The 19,820-nt window shown below is 45.3% G+C and overlaps 1 protein-coding gene across 7 annotated transcripts in view; it reads left to right on the plus strand.

The window, feature by feature from the left end:
• Nucleotides 1–19,820, plus strand: part of BTBD9 (BTB domain containing 9) — a 260,485-nt gene that overhangs the window by 84,797 nt on the left and 155,868 nt on the right. The window lies entirely within an intron of this gene.

Here is a 19,820-nt window from a genome sequence, read left to right on the forward strand (position 1 = left end):
GCTGCACAACACATAATAGAGTGAGATGGAGCATGCAGGAGGCACAGCACATTACACCTCCCAGAGAGCAGGACTGCAGCGCTCAGAGTGTGGCCATCGCGAAAGGTCACGTTATTAGGGGCCGCTCTCTAATCTGGGACAGACAGGAAGAAAATACTTATGACTTATTGTTATTTATCATTCCTCTAGCAAGGGATCAGGAGGCTTTGAGGACAGATAGATATTAGAATCCCAGTGATACAAAGGCTGGGAGAGACTAAAGGGGGGTACACACAGAGAGATCCGTGTTTAAAATCTAAGCAATCTGACTAGATTGCTTAGATTTTAAGAACGGATCTGCCGTGTGTATGCCCTCCAGTGATAGCGATGCTCTCGCCGGTGCTAGATTGAGCCTGCATGCAGGCTCAATCTAGCGGGTTGCTCACTTCAGCGCTGTGTGAAGTGAGCGGCCCCCGTCGTATCCCCCCCTCGCTCAGCACATCGCGCTGTGCTGAGCGGGGGGAGAGATGTGTGCTGAGCGGTCTGTGTTAAGATCGCTCAGCACACATTTCTCCCGTCAGTACCCCCTTAATGGTTAGCATTACTGCCTCACAGCTCTGAGGTCATGAGTTCGTTTCCCACCATGTGTGGAGTTTGTATATTCTCCCCGCACTTGCGTGAGTTTCCTCTGGGTACTCCGGTTTCCTCCCACAATGCCAAAACATACAGGTGGGTCAACTGGCTCCTGACAAAATTAGCGTGAATGTGTGTGCGTGTACATGTGGTAGGGGATATAGACTGTAAGCTCCACTGGGGCAGGGACTGGTGTGAATGGCCAAATATTCTCTGTAAAGCGCTGCAGAATATGTGTGCGCTATATAAATAACTGCTAATAATGGTGCGTTGTCCTGATGAAGGATGAAACCATTTTTCCACAACTCTGACCAATTTCTTCTGATTCTTCCTACAAAGTTTCTAGAACATTTTTATAGTAATGCGAATATGTAACAATGCGAATAAGACTTTTAGGGGGGAACAATTTACAAAAAGAGGCCTGGCGTTAGTAAATTCGCTCATGACTAGGCGTGACTATAATGGCTGTCTAACCACTTAACTTTTCTTTCCCCAAAAAAATACTGCTCAGAAATTGTCGTTTTTTAAATGAGTGAATTAGTTGAAGAACATGTATTTAATGTTATCCAAAATTATTTTAGTTTAAAAAAAAACAACAATGTTATATTTGTAAAAGAACCCCCCCCCAAAAAAACAAAAACAAACATCAGAACATTGGTCAGCACCATCGTGACTTTCATTTTGACAGCCGGGGACAGCTGCCAGGGTACACAGGGGGAGCTTGGGAGGGTTACTTTTCACTTCCCCAGCAGCTGCTATTGTCTACAGCCCCCGGGCGGGGGGTCCTGCTGTGCTGACCTATTGGCAGCACGGTAAACGCTTGGGGAGGGTGCGGTAAGGCAGGGGTGGGTACCGTCCGGTCCCTTTGCGAGAAGTAGCATAGGGAAGTTTATCTTCCATGCAGCTGCACACGCTGTCTATCTGACTGGTCGTATCCTGTGCGATCAGATCAGATAAAGCACTTGCTGGTGTGGTCGCACCTGATGTGACCATGCCAGGCAAGTGGGTAACGTAACTGCAGCAGTGGTAAGTGAGGACACATCTGTATATACAGTTGCAAGGAAGACAGCTTGGTTTCTTCATCAAAGTTTATCAGCAGTTAAAAATAGATTTCTTTGACTCCATGATATAAAGGCTTTGGTGAATGACACAGAAAGAAGCCCACAAGAAAAACAATGCAATTAATAAAACGTTCTCAGTTTGCTTTCTGAAGTTGTATGCATAAAACAAGGCTGGGGGAATAAACTGATTTTTATATGGTCGGTGTTTTACATTTCAAGTTGTTCTGTCACACACAAACAGTGAAGGCAGCCATTTTGTGTGCTGGACCAGCGTGCAGCCTAGCAATCTGCTAGGAAACCATGACATCACTAAGGAGATGCCTGATTAATATTCATGACGTGCTTATTCCTAGGGAATCAGGCTATCTTCTCATGAACTTTAGGTGCGTCCACATTGTATGATGACCAGTTCAATTAAATGTAACGTCGCACCACATAAATGGTCTCCCTCAGTGATGTAATATGAGTGAGTGGTGTCCTGATACTGTATTAGCAAGAGCAGTAAGCGCTGTACTTAGTAAACTGAATCTATAACGGGCATACAGCACACTAGCATTCACAGCTGCTGCGTTTCCCATAATAAAGCCCTTTCTATAATCCTACCTTGTGGGTGTTTCTGACAGTTTATGACGGTCCCTGGTGCTGAGGGGGCGGAGATGATTTCATGAAGCTCGTAATAAAATATCACAGCATTACGCCTCACGGGCTTTTCACACCGCATATATTTTATTGTAACGTACAATAAAAGCGCTGTCACGCGGGTTACATACATATCTAAAGAATATAACAACTGAGCTTAAAAATCAGCTGAACGATAAACTCACTTTCTTTACAAACATTAAATATAGTGCCCTATTCATGGTTCTTATTAGCCCTAAGCAGAGCGCGAGGCGCGTGTAACTTCCCGTATTTATTTTATTTCTGCAAAAGATTGCACTATTACCACTTTGTTGGACAGAAGGGCTTTATTTAGATTTGTTAGCAAACCAAAAAAGTTAGCACTTGCGCAAAACCATGTGCAGTGCACGGGGGAAGATGTAACATGTGCAGAGAGAGTTAGATTTGGGTGAGGTGTGTTCAATCTGCAATCTAAATTGCAGTGTAGAAATTAAGCAGCCAGTATTTACCCTACACAGAAACAATATACCCACCCAAATCTTAACTCTCTCTGCACATGTTATATCTGCCCCACCTGCAGTGCAGCATAGTTTTGCCTAGGGAGGCCAGTCCTGGGCCATTTTTTCAATCCCGGGAATCGGAATTGAAAAATTATCACTCCCGGGATTGGCTTCTATTCAGTGTCGTCGTTCCCCCCCTTCCCTGCCCAACCCACATAACTAACCCCAAACAGGATGGGAGGGTGAGCGACTTGCTGGAGGTGCAGGGCAGTGGTGAGGTCCAGTGGGCGGCCAGTGCAGGGTGGCAGTGAGGTCCGGTGGGTGGCTGGCCGCGCAACGTGACCTCTGACACCACGTCACGCTGCGCAGCGTGTACCGCCCGGACAAGGGGGAGCCGGGCAGCGTCTGAGCCTCCTGAAGACACTCAACTCCTCCCAGCATAGAAATAACGAAGGAGGTGGAAGCTCCAATCTCGGCCAATTTTAGGCCGGGATCCCACCCGATTCCGGGATTGGCCACACTAGTTTTGCCCAATTGCGAACTTTTTTGGTTTGCTAACATAACCTGAATAACCCCCAAAGTCTTGGAGAGTGATAAAGCGGAGAGAGACAAACTGCCAACCAATTAGCTGCTAACAGTCATTTTTCAAACACATCCTTTTACATGACAGTTAGGAGCTGATTGGTTGGCAGTTTATCTCTCTCCGCTTTATCACTGTGTAAGGATTAGTAAATCTACCCCCGTGTCATTGCTTATACCCAGTCTTGTGTCATAATTGTTCATTGTACGTTTGATGGCGATATATAAATGTAATGTTAGACAGCAAAGTAATCTAGTTTTTTTCCCTCATGCATCCCACACCGACTGCAGAAGCGTTCCAATATGTTTTCTGTGTGTAGTGCACATTCTCAATTGCAAAACAACCTCTTAGATGCTGTAAAGGCTTGGAACGCAGATTTCTTTCATGGTGGATAAAGTGCCTATATAATGCTAGCCATTTATCTGCCATCTAGACCGTGCCACCATCATCCCCTATCATTCTTTCAGTGATCTCTGCTTAGCTAGCGGATGACGTTGGCCTCCTCACAGCAATGTGTTTACATGACTGGGAATTATCTGGGAGTTCTCGGAGTTATTTTTCAGGCTGGGGAAAGCGCAGGTTTTTCACGGTTCAGCAGCGCAGTGGCTGGTGCGGTGCAAGTGACTGATGTATTATTCTACTCTGCACTAACAAAACACTACTTGACAGCAAGAATAAGTGGTTCTGCCTTATCACTGCACGGCACAAATATCATTCCCACATTGTGTATTTCCAGTTACTGGAAAGGCAACTCTGCTATTACACAGAAATGAGGAGTCTCGTTGACTTTTCAATTGTGTAAAAATGAGCGAAAGACTCCTTGACGGCGAGTTAATATTCCTCTAGCCGCAGGAAGGCGCAGCGCACTGGAAGTGGGGTGGAAGCAGTCGGCGTCCGATTATTTTATTACACCAATTATTCCGCAGATCAAGACATTTTAGGAATCATTCGACACTTCACAGAAGAAACCTGACTTATGGGGTAATTCAGACCTGATCTCTAGTAAGCGATCTCTAACAAGAGATTTTTGCACTGCTATGATTGGATAGTCGCCGCACATAGGGGAGTGTATTTTCACTTTGCAAGTGTGCGATCGCATGTGTAGCAGAGCTGTACGAACAGATCTTGTGCAGTCTCTGCGCAGTCCAGGACTTACTCAGCCGCTGCGATCACATCGGCCTGTCCGGGACCGGAATTGACGCCAGGAACCCTCCCTGCAAATGCATGGGACGGATCCGTCGCGCAAACCCCTCGCTGAGCGGCGATCCGCTTTGCACCCGTGCAACGCGCCTATGCATTGCGGTGCATACGCATGCGCAGTTTGGACCTGATTGCCCTGTCAGTTGTCTGATGTGTAAGTGCGCTGCTGCCCCAGATCTAGGCAAATGTGCCAGGATGAGTTTGTGTATTATGAAGCACTTTTGTCATTTCCTGTCCATCCTTCTTCCCACCTCTGTAACTGAGGAGCAGTCATTCTTTTTATACTGCTAGAATCTGCGCTCAGTCTGTCTCGGCACATCTTGCATTGTGTGGCGCCCTCTATTGGATATCGTGCCTATGGACTTTCTATTACCATCATGCAGTAACCCATTTTGTGATTTCTATTAAATATCCATATACCATTGGTCGGGAACCTAATCGTTTCAGTTATAATGAGATGATATTTGCTAATTGGTTGTAATTGAAAATCTTACTGGGTAAATGTAACCAATATGTTCTTTACATTCCATGACATCTCTTTATAATTAATACATCCCCCCGCCGCCCCACTCCGTTGCTCTGTTTGAAGCCTTGTGAGCGCCGCCGGGCCAAAACCTAATAAACAGTTTTCAGTTGTTTGAAAGTTCCAGCTTGGCGGATTATTGAAACAAACAAAATTATATCCAACTTTCTCAACCTAGTAAATATTTAATAAGATCCAAAAAAGAGTCATAAATGCTTTGGGGTAAACTTTGAACTAATATCAGAACCTAATTAGATTTTTATTTGCCGTTTCTTCTTTCCCTGACTGCGTGTGGCGAGAAGATGTGGCCGTTCCCTGCAATGGGTTTACAGACGGGCAAACTGTGTAATTGTTTCATTAATTGTAAGACCATCCAGCAGTTACTTTACTCGTATTATTGCCGCTGTCAGATTTCCCTCTGATGCGTTGTCTGCTGGGAGCTGAGTGTACAATGTTCCAATATTTATTTTCAGAAAATACATCCAATCAAATGGTTTAAGAATCTGCAGCTTCATCCATCCTAGCAGTCGGGTGTTGACGGTAACCGATATGAAGTGAATTCAGTCCAGAATCTACACCCATTGGAGATTCCAGCTCTGAATCCAAATGATGTTGATCGATACTATTCCCAGATTCTCTGACCTGACAAGGATGAGTAGATTGGGTTGGTGCTGCTGCTGAGATGGTGTCGCCGTTACTGGTCCTGAGGACAGGGGTATGGCTGCGCGGTCTCTCGTATATATAGATGGGATATAGACTCTCTGTAGAACTCTGTGTTTCTGCCACTGGCAAGACATTTGAGGTTCCATGTTCCCTCTTGTACGGGTTTGTGGCCGGAGACCCGACCCAAGGTGTAGAAAATGGCTGCCACAACACTGAAGGGGTAAACCCTCATGCTGTAGCGCCATTTTCAAAAGGAACAACAGGTGTTAGGTGCTCTGTTCAAATGTAGTAATACGCTGAGTGTTGAACAATGTACAAATGGAGCTTCGCTCATCTAGGCTTCTCTGCTGCACCTAGGCGCACCAAGGCTTATTAGCATAAGCCTTTCATCTATTGTTCTCAGTTGCAATACAATACAGAGAGATCAATACAGCAGGAGATTAACTCCGACTGCCCTGGCTCACTTAATCCTATTAAAGGGATAGATGAGGAGGGCTCCAGCTGTATTAATATGTTATATCAGCAGTTGTAGATTTATAGACTGCACTGTTGTAGAACTGCATGGACAAAGCACTTATGAGAAAGGTATGAGGTATTTTGTTTCCAAAAGGCCTTTACAATTGTTCTTGAGACACTTTTACATACAGTAGAAAGTCCTATGTTAATTGTCTTAGCTCCAGCAGGGGATAGGTGTGGATTAGCAGGCCTTTTGGTGGGCAGACATTTTCTTTGGAGAGCAGCCCGTTGGTGCTTCTCAGAATCTCCTATTTTGTGATAAGCCAAACTGGTTTTGCATGGAGATGTGAAAGACCGAAGTGGATGCTAAATCAAATTGTGTTTTACAAATACAAACTAGGGTATCTGCCCAGTTGGTATGTGTAATAACAATTTGGTTTAAGATTTCCTAGGCTGCATTATTTAGGACACAGATTTATGTTGAAACGACAAGAGCTTTGTCTATGTGTGAGAGGATGAATGTAATTGAAATTCGTTATATTTTCATTTGTGAAAGAGACCGGAACATGTTATTCAGATTGTGTTTGGGAAAGCACACTGGTTTGGTTCATTTATGAAAAGGAGCAAAAATGGCTATGGGACTCAGGGTCGACAATGTCTAGAGGTCGACACCTATTGGTCAACAGCGGCTAGGTCGACACTAGAAATAGATCGACACGCCCATTAGGTCGACATGAAAAAAGGTCGACCTGAGTTTTTCATGTTTTTGGGGGGTCGTTTTCTACGTAAAGTGACCAGGAACCCCAATTAGTGCATTGGGCAAGGAGCCTCGCTCCGCTGCCGCTGCGCTCGGCACAGGTTACCATTCCCAGTTGTAGTCCACGTGGATCGTAAAGTATGAAAGTTACAAAAAAAATGTGAAAAACTCATGTCGACCTTTTTGCATGTCGCCTTCTTCATGTAGACCTATTTCTAGTGTCGACCTAGTGACTGTCGGCCAAATGGGTGTCGACATAAGTGGTGTCGACCCAGAGTCCGGATACCCCAAAAATTGCTTTGTCCAATTCTTAACTCTTTTGAAATGTAACTTGTATTTATCTATACTTACCTGATTGGTTATAAAAAGACTCAGGGTGGGCCTACCCCCCTGAGGTACTTTGTGTTGGTTTGAGATGAAAGAGGGGATGCCTGCGAGCCTCGGAGTGTATACCATCTTACTTTATTCTGCTGTGGACATCTTTGCTGTATGCTGTTCCTCCGGGGACAGGGAAGAGTTCTCTTTAGAACTATTGCACGAGACGACGATTGCCTTCCATCTTGCGACAACCAGGAATGCCCAATAGCAGTCCTGTTCTCCGGCTGTCTGGTGACCAGTGGGGGTCGACGCCTACACAGCAGCAGCGGTTTGTCAGGTGCCGGCGGTAGGAGCCTGAAAAGAACCATGGTTCCAGATGCCACGGGAATACGGAGTCTGGTGATGGCAGCATTGTACCCGCCCACTGCACAGTGGGTGGAGTCAATATCAGGCGGTTACTGACGGTTAGCGAGAATATGAGCACAAGAAAACAAGTAGCACTTATAGGTCACAGATGAGAAAGGTAGGTCACAACAATAACACAATTTAATGAGATAAAATTGAGCAAAGTATAAAAACTGTATGCAAAATGCACACTTTTAAAATATATTTGGAAAAGTTGGTATACAAAGTGAGCAGTGCTCATCCCAATTTCAAATGATCATTAATGAAGAAAAGTTCAATAAACATGTTCCAGTAAACAGTCCCCTTGGTCCCAATAGGCCCATGCAAGTCGCAACCGTGAATAATATTTACCACCAGCGTCTCTCAAGGTGTTTAAGTGGATCTGCGTCCGCAAATGGCTTTTCCTTGATTGGTGATGCAAAAGGAGTTACACGGTGTGAAGAGATCTCTCCTTAGGTAGGGTCCAAAAGTGTGTTGCCACTGGGGACTTGGGCCAGGTTGAAGTCTTCCAGTGAGTAAATTGAAGGGAGTGAACACAAAGCAGCAGATCTCACCGTTACTGACGGTTAGTGAGAATACCCTAATTGGCCAGGTCCCTTGTGACCAAAACCCATTCCGTGACCGCTGGACGCAGCCAGTGGGGTTGAGGAAGGCGTCCGGTCACAGGGTTGTTTTCAGTTTAATGCCCTAGGCTAACCGATAGTAATTTTGCTAGAGATCTCTTAGAAAACAACCTTACCTTCAACATATGTTAATTACACTGCAGAAATGTATAAGCAGAGGGTGATGTGAATGTTACTTGGTGGAACTGTCCAAGTGGTGCTGTTCTGAAGAGGGCTGAAGGCCTTATAATATGACAAACTACATGTTAGCCTATCGCTGATGTCCTCTGTTAACACATCGGCAACTTATTTTTGTTGCTAGGTGCAGGCTCTTCTCTACTGGAGATTGGGCTTTGTGAGAAGAGTCGTTTTGCTGTTTGTTTTTCACCGTTGTAATATAATTTCTGTGGTTTGATTCTTTTTGTTTTACAATTTGTTTCTTTTGCACGTTATTAAATATTCTGAAAAACTGCAAAAGTAACTGTAAGAGTGGGCGATATAAATGTACGCAATGATGGAAAATGCGCCCAATACCAGCATTTCATGTTTTATTTCCAGATAAACCGTCTTTGGTTGACACTGCTGAATAAAGACTGTTGGGCAGACTGAGTCTCCCTGATAAATACCATCTCTTGTCTGTAGTTCGTGTCCCCTAAGTGTCAGCTGAGTCGGAGAGATTCAGTTCGTGTTCCCTGCCTGTGGAAAACGCTGCGCCAGCTGAAACCAATTAGATGATTCAGGTGTAGCCGCGCGTACAGGTCGCTCCAGCCTTATTAATGGCCTTCCCAAACATGGCTGTGTAATGACTGGAGAAATATTTAGTGCTGCGGCCACCTTGAAACTTTCCTGCCGCCTGCATCTCAGCTCTTGCAGGTTTTCATCATTAATTAGAGAACTGTAGCCTGGGAGCCCGCAGGGAAAATAACATCAGGAATTAGATGTCATCTCATCAGCGGCCATATTGGTCCTCATGCAGGACGGTGACTTATGTAAAGCAGTTCCTCCGGCCCAATGTGTGAGCAGCCATCGTGGGTAGTATTTTACAGCTTCATTATTTCCTTACAAGAACTTCATACAATTTGAAAGAATCTTCTTCTTTTTTTTTTTAAACGAAAGTTATTTTTTCCAGGTAATAATGGTGGTACAGAGGTGATAAATACTGTACTTATATATTTGATGTTTTTTTCAGGCCTATTTAGGGACTGTAATACAGAATATATTTCCAGCATGATTAAGTGTGATGGCTGCGGTGCAATCATCTGGGTGCATTGTATGCCGTGCAGCAGCCAGGTGAGTGCGGTGCAGGTAGTCATTTGGGCGGGGTGTAGCAGCCAGGTGAGTGCGGTGAAGGCAGTCAGGCGGGCGCGTTGCAGGCAGCCAGTTGGGTGCGGTGAAGGCAGTCAGGTGGGCGGGGTGCAGCAGCCAGGGGTTTTGCAGACAGCCAGGCGGGTGCGGTGCGGCGCAGGTAGTCAGGTGAATGTGGTATAAGCTGTCAGAATTTAGCAAACCATTAAGGTTTTTTATCTGGAAAAATACCTACTTTTGTTAGAAAGGTAGATAGATCTTGCCATTATATATATATATATATATATATATATATAAGAGAGAGATATCTAACTGTGTATTCTTTAAATGTGAAGTTGTGGTGAATGGAACAAAGCCTTTCCCGCAGTTTATTGGTTACATTGGAGGAGGCAGCGGTGCTGAAAAGAAGGGCTAACAGGGCACAAATAACCATTCATCCCTTACAACAGTTTTTCTCAACCTCGCTCCTCAAAGCACACTAACAGCCCAGGTTTTACTGATATCCCTGATATCCATGCTTGAGCACAGATAGTTAACTCAAAATAACTAGGGTACCAATTAAGTCACCTGAGCTCAAGTATAGCTATCATTATAACCTGAACTGTTAGAGTGCCTTGAGGACCGTGGTTGGGAACCCCCTGCCTTATAGAACATTGCCTGGGGGCCTGCTGCTCATCAGCCGGGGTTCTTGCACTCAGGGACTAATTCATGTTTGTACACAATGGCCGAATATAACGCAGATTGCGCATGTGTTGTGTGGTCACAATACGCCTGCACCAAGGTGCCGCTGCGATCTCATGCGCAATGAGGATTTCATGGCAAAGCGATTGACAGGAAGGGACTGTTTGGAGTCCGGCAAAAATGCAGGTGTGTCATGGCCATTTTTGGGGTGTGTACCTGCATTCAGCTCCAATCATGTACGTAGAGAAACACAGTGTCAGTGGCGCACAACCATAGGACAACCTTTAGTCCTGTTGTCTCTCGTGTTTGTGTTTAGGCTGCAAACGCGTACGCAATTGCGAATGAGGTTGCAATGTCTCCGGTGGGCGTCTCTTTTCATTTCTGGGCGGCATCTTCACTTGCTAACAGCAGTTCCGTAACCTACAAAATCTCAATTGCAATTGTATTTGCATGTGGGTTCAGTATAACTTAACCGCCAGTATACCCACAACGACATCCCGGCCAACAGCGTGGCGAGTGGAAAAAGTCCCCTTGCAGGTTCGCCACGTTGCGGGCTTGTTGGCTTGCTGCACTTGCCACAGGTTCTATTCTCCACGAGCGGGAATAGTCCTGTTGCGCTGGCATTGCCGAGATGTCTGGATCTTGACAGCCGGCAAATTAAACATATACCTAGCATACAGATATGAATTAGACCGTCAGTCCTGTTAGACCCAGCAACATAATTAAAACTATATTTTTAAGGCGTGGAATGAACTTAGGGGGTGATTCAGACCTGCACAGCTCAGGACTTACTCAGCCTCTGCGATGATCCGGCCTGGAGCTGACGTCAGGAACCCTCCCTAGAAACGGCCGGGCACGCCTGCGTTTTCCTGGACACTCCCTGAAAACAGTCAGTTGACACCCCCAGACGCCCGCCTCCTGTCAATCTTCTTGCTTTCGCCAGTGCAAACGATTTCTTCGTACAGTCCGTCGCACGCTGGTGGCCGACGCACCTGCGCATTGCGGCCCACACGCATGCGCTGTTCAAACCCGATCGCACGGCTGCGAAAAAAGGAAGCGTGCCATCGGGTCTGAATGACCCCTTATTTATTTAGTTATTTCTTTTTTTTTTTATAATGAATTTTCTCCTTTCATATTGGATCGCTGTGTGGTTTTCCATGAGTGTCCCTGTATGCCGAGAAGCCGGGTTCTGTTAGATCTGACTGTGTGTTGTCCTTTGTTCAGCGCAGCTATCAGAATGTGTCATACGGGATCATGAGTGTTTGGGCGAGATTGCATTGCTTGTTGCTTGCTGCCTCCTGATACAATACGGGGGTTTTGTGTTTGATTACTTGTCAGATGCGTATGACATTGTTTCTGCTCCCAGGTAAGGTTTAATCTTTGCTGTGCGCAGAGGAGGAAATGACAATTTAAGATAGAGTTGTAAGAGAGATCATCACCCATAGATCACGCCGCTGGCAGACACTGCTGCAGTCTTCACAGACTCTCTCAGCTTGTTAGCGTTCCGTAGCGGCCTGTTTATACAGCATTTCTTGTGCACTGCAGCTGCCAACTTTTTGTATTCCACTTTATATTCTAGAAACAAGTTATTTTCGCTCTCCTTCCAGGGTACAAAGCCAGGGTGGCATTTTATGGCTGCCCTGTAAATATTACATAAATCTCATGAATATTCACACGGCATTCATACCACTCTTTCGGGTTGACGGACTGCGCAGTGGGTGAGTAAGTGAGCTCCGATACTCTATGAAGACTGCAGACGGAACATCATCTCTTTCGTATTTTTGGCCTCTGCCTGATACTTTAGTATGAGGCACTCTATAAAATCAGTGTGTGTCTGTCAGGGTGCTTGCGGAGCAGACAAATGTCTTACACGTCTCTAGAGAAGGCCAATCATTAATATCTGACAATTTTTTAGCACACAGACTAAAAGGGACAATCTGCATAATGCCTAAAATTGAGTTTATTTACGGGTTCAGTATGATTTGTCGGTGGACGGGATGGCGGCTGTCAGTATACCGACAGCGGAATCCCGTCCATCATAATCCAGACAGCCCCCCCATTCAGCCGCCTAACCCTCACCTTTTCCCTACCCTCACCCTCCCTTTTGGGTGCCTATCGCTAACCCTCCCCGGTGTTGCCTATACCTAACCCTCCCTTCCCCGCTGCCTAAACCTGACCCTCCCTGCTTAATGCCTAGCCCTAACCTCTCCTTCTAAGTGCCTAACCTTAACCCTCCCTACCCGGTCTCTAACCCTAACCTTCCTGCCCCTGCTCCCTAATCCTAACCCCCCCTTCTTCTGCCTAAACCTAACCCCCCCCTCCCTCCTCCTCCCGCTGTGAGGACGATCAGGATGCCAGCTGTTGGGAATGTGACGCCAGAATCCTGATCAGCACCGGTATGTGGACGCCAGCATTGCATCCTCCATCGGGATCCCGGCGTCGGTATATTGACCGCCATGATCCCAGCCGCCAGGAAGATACTGTAACTTCTTCCCTTATTTACCTAGGTATTATACTGTGGTTCTTCTGAATGCTGAAACCAACGGTTATTGGAATTAAGCTCCCAGTTTACTGGATTCTACAGTATGGGAAGGAGAGAGATGGCTGCGTTGGTGGGTTACTATACGGTGTGTTGTATGCATCAGTAGGTTGGGTTGGGTTGGATTGGAAGTCTAAATCTACCTCCAATCCACAATATCAGTGCACTCCTATACCAGCTATGCGTCTGGCTGAACCAGGTGCTTAATAACGTGATAATGTCGGTGTGGCTGGATGGGCTTTCTCTACCACACAATACAGGATCAGTGTTCCTTGCAACCAGGTGGGCTTAAGGGCCCCATACACTAGAACGATATGTCTGAGGCTGAAGTCGGAGGCGATGTCCCTTGAACTCTCCCGGGAGCTTCCCGAGAGTGGATCCATACGATTCCATACGATTTGGTACATTTTGCATGCGATATATCGTATGCGATCCTAGCCATGCCTGCGGGAACTGACATATCACGAGTGCAGCACTAACGATCTAGGGGAGCCGATGCGACCCTCACGGGGCCGCGCATCGGATCGGATACACAGCCAAAATGCCCTATTTCACCCAATATATCGGGTCGAATGCCAGAATTGGGCTGAAATCGGGCATAATCGTTCTAGTGTATGGGGCCCTTTAGTTTGCCACCTGTGGGGCATAGAGATTCCCATTCCAGAATTGGGGAAAAAAAGGCTTTTAAAAAACAACAACTTTGTTTAAAACTTTTTTTTTTTACCAGCTTTTTCTAGTTTTTTTTTTTTTTGCATGAATGTTGTAATAAAAAAAATAATAATAATCTGGTTTATTATAGTAATAGTGCGAAACTTTGCTATGTATTAGAAACTTGATCAACCATGTTTTAATGCTTTCTAACATTAACAATCCAAAGTTATTAGACTTTGATAGGCTTTGCATCTTTCAATAAAGCCATTTTTTTACTGCTTATTCCAGTCACATCTGAATATATGTAGTTAGACTAAACATATTAAAACATACAAAGTACACTCCGAGACATCTCAATAGGACTGAAGGTTTTGAATTGAATAAACATGAAGGAGATTAAACCATGAGGGGTTTCTGTGGGGTATATTCAATTAGGGTCGGTTCCATTCCGACATGCATTTGTCGGAATGGATCCGACAACCCCTATTCAATCTCATCTCAATTCGACTTTTAAAAAGTCGAATTGAGATGAGGGCAGAGGAGGAGGGGGTGGGGGGGGGAGCCGCGGGGAGACCAGCGGGGACAGCCGCGTGCAGACGGAGGGGAGCAGCTGCAGGAGGTTGTCTCACAGCCTCCAGAACTCACGGCAGTGTCCACCTGGCTCCAGCAAGCGTGACCTCACTTGCTGGTGCCGGGTGGATGCTGCCGTGAGCGGCGCGGCTGTGAGACATCCTGCTGCAGCGCTGTGCTGTAGCGCTTCTCTCCCCTGTATGCCCTGCGGCTCCCCCCTTGTCTACCCGCAGCTCCCCCCCCTCTCCCCGCGGCTCCCCCCCCTCTCCTCCTCTGGGTCCCACATCTCAGTACGACATATTTTTATGTCTGACTGAGATGGTCGGAAACGGGGCCAAATCCTGTCGAATTTGGCCCCGTTTCACTCAAAAGTACGTGAATCGACAGCTACACCGCCAAATCACGTACTATTCGACAAGTCGAATTCCACGACTTGTCGAATAAAAACTGATGGGACTGAATAGGTCGAATCACTATTCGACCTTAAAAAGTCGAAAACTGCCATCTTTTCAACAGACGTCAGTTTTCGACCCTAATTGAATATACCCCTATGTCTATTGCCTCTTTAATGTGTTGGAGTTGTTTTCCCTTTAAGATTGAGAATGTTCGTTGTGGTTTTTCTCCTGTCCTATAAGATTGTTAGGGGATGAGTTTGCGGAGTCTTAGCTGATGCTGCACAGCTTTAATACCTCTCTGATCTACTTTAATCTCCCTATATCTCTGTTGTGTGTGTGAATTTAGTGCATTGGTTCAACTCACTCAAATCAAGAAAATAAGCATCAAGAATGTGGAATAATACCAAGGGAATTCCTTTATAGAGTGTTTTAAAAACAAACATTTGGGGTTCTGCAGATACCCAATGTAACACCAGGGCTTTGGGGTCTATTTACTAAACCTTGGATGGAGATAAAGTGTACGGAGATAAAGTACCAGCCAATCACCTCCTAACTGTCATTTTTCAAACCCAGGGGCAGATGTATTAACCTGGAGAAGGCATAAGGAAGTGATAAACCAGTGATATGTGCAAGGTGATAAAGGCAGCAGCCAATCAGATCCTAACTGTTAATTTACATATTGGAGCTGATTGGCTGGTGCCTTTATCACCTTGCACATATCACTGGTTTATCACTTCCTTATGCCTTCTCCAGGTTAATACATCTGCCCCACAGTCTGTGACATGGCAGTTAGGAGCCGATTGGCTGGTACTTTATCTCCGTCAACTTTATCTCCATCCAAGGCTTAGTAAATAGACCCCTTAGGGGTCTATTCATGAAGCAGTGAAAAGTGTGGAGAAGCGAGCCAGTGGAGAAGTTGCCCATAGCAACCAATCAGCATTGAAGTAACATTTATAATTTGCATACTATACAATTGTACGGAGCAGCTGATTGGTTGCTATTGGCATCTTCTCCACAGGCTCACTTTTCCACACTTTTCACTGCTTCATGAATAGACCCCTTAGTTACCACAGCGCTGCACATTAGAATATATAAGTTATATACTAGTCTGATACATCTCCCTTTTATATCATAAAGGACAGCTAAACATAAATACAAGTCAGTGTGAACGGATGCCCTTGCTCCACCAGACAATCACAGAATTTTGTCCACTGAATTGGAACAGAGGGTGGTTACTCGTCCCTGAGTGGACTCACTTCACCACTTTTAGGGATTCCCATCTCACCGCCAGTAACCGCCTGTTACTGACTCCACCCACAGTGCAGTGGGCGGGTATCTCTCTAGCACAGCCATGCTCCTACACTGTCACCTAGAACCACATCTCCCAGGCTCCTACCATCGGCACCTGGAAGCAGCTACGTCTGGGTATGTGTGGATACATTGCTGCATCACCTCCTGGTTGGTGTTGACTGATTCCCACTGGTCCTCTTATAGAGGGGGCAGAACATTCCATAAGTGCATAGTCGTTACAGTTAAACATGAAATTCAGCAACAGCTCACAGCTTATTAAATAGAACATGTTAAAGTACATTATTGCATATGCTTTTTCAGTACATGATGCCTAGCACTGATAGTTCATATGAAAATGGCGTGGGAGAGCGAATGATTAACCCCCCTCAGTGCCACGGCCAACATCTTGATCACATGGGCTGGATGTCTGGTCCCAGTTGGTTTATGCAGAAGAGCAACTGACCGCTCTCACAGCGGGATGTAGTCATGTGACCAGTGGTCACAATACCGGCACCTACATCCCGGACCCTCACTTTCCCGACGGTCGGCATGCCAACCAACAGGGACTATTCCCACTCGTGGGTGTGGGAATAGAATCTGTGGTGAGCAAATCTTGCCACAAGCCCGCAGCGTGGTGAGCTCAGCGAGCCTGCAAGGGGCTTCGTTGAGCTCGCCCCACCTTCCCCGCCGGACATCTTAAGGCCAGGATCCCGCCATCTTCATTGTGACCGCCGGTCACACATACCCACCCCCTCACATCTATATATGTAAACATTGCAAGAGTTCCTCAGAACTAAAGATATTTGAAGTGATGGAGGAAGGGGGGGGGGGTGGGGTGGTTTATGTTCCTATACACAGCTCAGCTGGCTTCATGTCATGAGTCCCGTTGCATAAGATGGGGATAACAGAGATGAGATTCTTAGCTAATGATATATATATATATATATATTGACAAAGCTGAATATTTATCGTGTATATAACCCTTTATGAGGTCTAAGAACACTGTACGCTATCTACGTGAGAAGTACCGTAAGGGTACGCAAGTTGCGTATCGATCGCTTAGCCGTGATCGAGACGCTCAGGCGTCACGTTCACTCACGGCCAAGTGATCGCAGGCAGGCAGACTATTGACTGTTGACTTATCGTAATGATTCGCTATAGCGTAGCGGCGCTCGGGACCACGAGGAGATCACCAGCGATGCAGACGCTCACAACGTTAAACCTTTATATCTATACCCTTAACAATGAAATACACAGTAAACCTTAATGTAGAGACAAAGTGTAAGTGCAACCTTGTGTAACCTGATTAACTACAAAGCTGCTTGAGCGTCACCGACGCTCAGAGAATACTTAACACTATAAAGAATACACAGATACCTGGGCTTAGGGTCCGAAACCTATTATATGTATTATAACTATTATACTTGCAAAAGGAATCACAGTACAAATGATACACTACAATATAACATAAACCAACTAACCAGATAACTACACAGGAAATACAATACAATACAATTAAAGGAAAATACGAGAGAAAGAGTAGAGAGAGAGAGAGAGAGAGAGATGGAGAGAGAGAGATGGCTCACAGTAAGACAATATGATTACGGAGAAAACTTACGCACAAGGGGAACGATCGCATGCGCCTCGATATCCAGCTCCCGATTATCAGCAATGAGAACCGTTGAAGAGAGAGGAGTTGGATATGGTCGGCCTGCTATTTATGCCCCACACACAATACAATTCAATGGTCCCTACAATCTCATTGTTCATTGGACACAGGAATTCGGCTTCGCATTATAACAAAAGGTCATAGGTTGATTCATACAGGTGGGCTGTGACTATTTCCAACTGCTCAGGTGGGAGGGAAACTGGGTTTCCCGCCGCATGGGTAATAAAGTGCAAATAGAGTAAATGTTCATAAACTTCTTATGTCCATAACTATTTGCACGAGCGATTGATCTGCTTCAAACCAACACCGGAATATTTCTAATTAAATATTCTTCCGATGGATACTAAACACCACTGTATTACTCCTATCTGACCCTTCGTATCAAACAAAGAGGGATTCCTCTGTTCATAAACATTCTATATTAACCAAACTTTCAGAATCTATCAAAGGGACCATGATCTACAAAATACATTATTAGTGAAAATATGTAATGATTGAGTCGCACGCTATGATCGCATAAACTCTACCGTAAATACGCATACCATGCGCCTGCGGGTGCCCGCGACTGTGAGTATGCGCACGTACGGGAGAGCGTACGCATGCGCAGCACGGACCTGTGTGAGGTGCAAATATGGTAGTGTGCATAGAGATATTTTTCTGACTTTGACAGTCCACCCTTTGGCAGTCAATAATAACTGCCACTTCCTGAAAACATTTCAAAAGGAGAAAAATATATGTCAGGGGTTAATTCATTTCCATGGTTGGGTGAGGGAGGAGAGAGGAGTAGGTGTGAAGAGGGTATGACCTAGTGTGATAGCAGAAGCATGTGTGTATGAGTCCATGTTTGGGGGGTCATGTATCATCGTGCCGTACGTGTTGTAAATCAAGCTTCGAGGTATTGCGAAGTATACATTTGAATTCCTTCTTATCCCGTGGTACAGGTCTGTGGATGGGCTGTCAAACTTTACCGAGCTCTTTTCGGATTTTGAACAAAATGGGGAGCACATTTTAGTTGATGATACATGAATGGGGGAATATGTGATTGCTGATATCTGTGCCTGTATTCCCTATACTATGTGTGTCATTACCTGAGGGTTGTAGAAATGAAGAAAAGACATAATTACGGTAAATGCGGTGGTATTCTATGTCAGGTTAATGTACATCTGTCGGTTGAAGTTTTGTTCGGTATCAGTTGAAAGTCGTCTTCTTTGCGCTGTTTTGCTCATTAGGCGTGAGCAATAAGCTTTGTCAATGCCATTAGATTTACAAAAAATGTTGGGCTAGCGTAATTTTAAGAATTCTAGGGAAACTGGGGATCCATGGCAAAGTTCATCAAGTGTCCATATCTCAAGTGGTCAAAACTTCTTCTTTGGTCTATCCGTTGTCTGTATAGCGTCTCATCAACTTCCTCGTCCAAGGGGGTCTTGTTATCTTGGAGAAAAACCAGAAAAACAGGTGAAAGAAACGGACCGTAGAAATCGCATTTTCATCACATCATTGTTTCTATCGTTGGGTCGTAAATCAAATCCAGGTTAATTACAGTTTCCTCACTCCTCAAACTCATCACTCTGGTACTTTGTTTGCACCTCATTAAAGCCTGCCCGCATCTAAATATCAATCCAATCGATATAACGACACCTAAGATACATAGTAGAAACTTCCCAACATCCATTATGACTCCTTGAGCCCAGTCTCCTAAACCGGAGGACCAATTTCGCGGGTTCAACCATGACACCCAACCAGTCAGCTCATTACCTACAGCAGCAAGAGTGAGATTGTGTTTTCGGCGAAATTCCCACTTTAATTGGAGAATATCGTCCATCTTTTGGTCTATGACCTCTACCGGATCCTCGGTGCTATTCGTGATATACGTGCAACACTTCACGCCGTACTGTGTTGCCAATGTAACACAATATCCGCCTGTCACTGCTGTGAGGTAATTAAGAACCATTCTATGCTGTACCAGTTCTGTTTTATAAGCTTGAAGTTCTCTTCCAGTGTATCTAAACGTGTCATCTTACATTTCAGTGATATTATCTAACGAATTGGCGAGTGCGGAAATGTATCTATAATTCATCACTCCTCGAGCGGTGCGAGTGAAATCTAACGCCACCAGAACCTGAATCCCGGTGGATTCATGGATCAGATCAGAGGCCGGATGCTCTAACCTTTCTGACAGTTGTCTTTTAACGAGGTGCTCGTAATGAGTGTGAGTATAAGGAGCTTGGGCACCACGGTGTATGTCTTTCATTTTATCATGTGTTACAGTCATTACTTCAGGCAATACTCTTCCAATATAACACAATCCTTCAGAGTTTGGGGCAAGCCACTTGTACGCCTTTCTCCCGCATATGAAATATACATCATCGGGGAGAACATATGGGACGGAGAAAGACATTACCATATTACACACCTTCCAGGTGAA

The sequence above is a fragment of the Pseudophryne corroboree genome, chromosome 4 (genome assembly GCF_028390025.1).
Source record: "Pseudophryne corroboree isolate aPseCor3 chromosome 4, aPseCor3.hap2, whole genome shotgun sequence".
Taxonomy (NCBI): Eukaryota; Metazoa; Chordata; class Amphibia; order Anura; family Myobatrachidae; genus Pseudophryne; species Pseudophryne corroboree.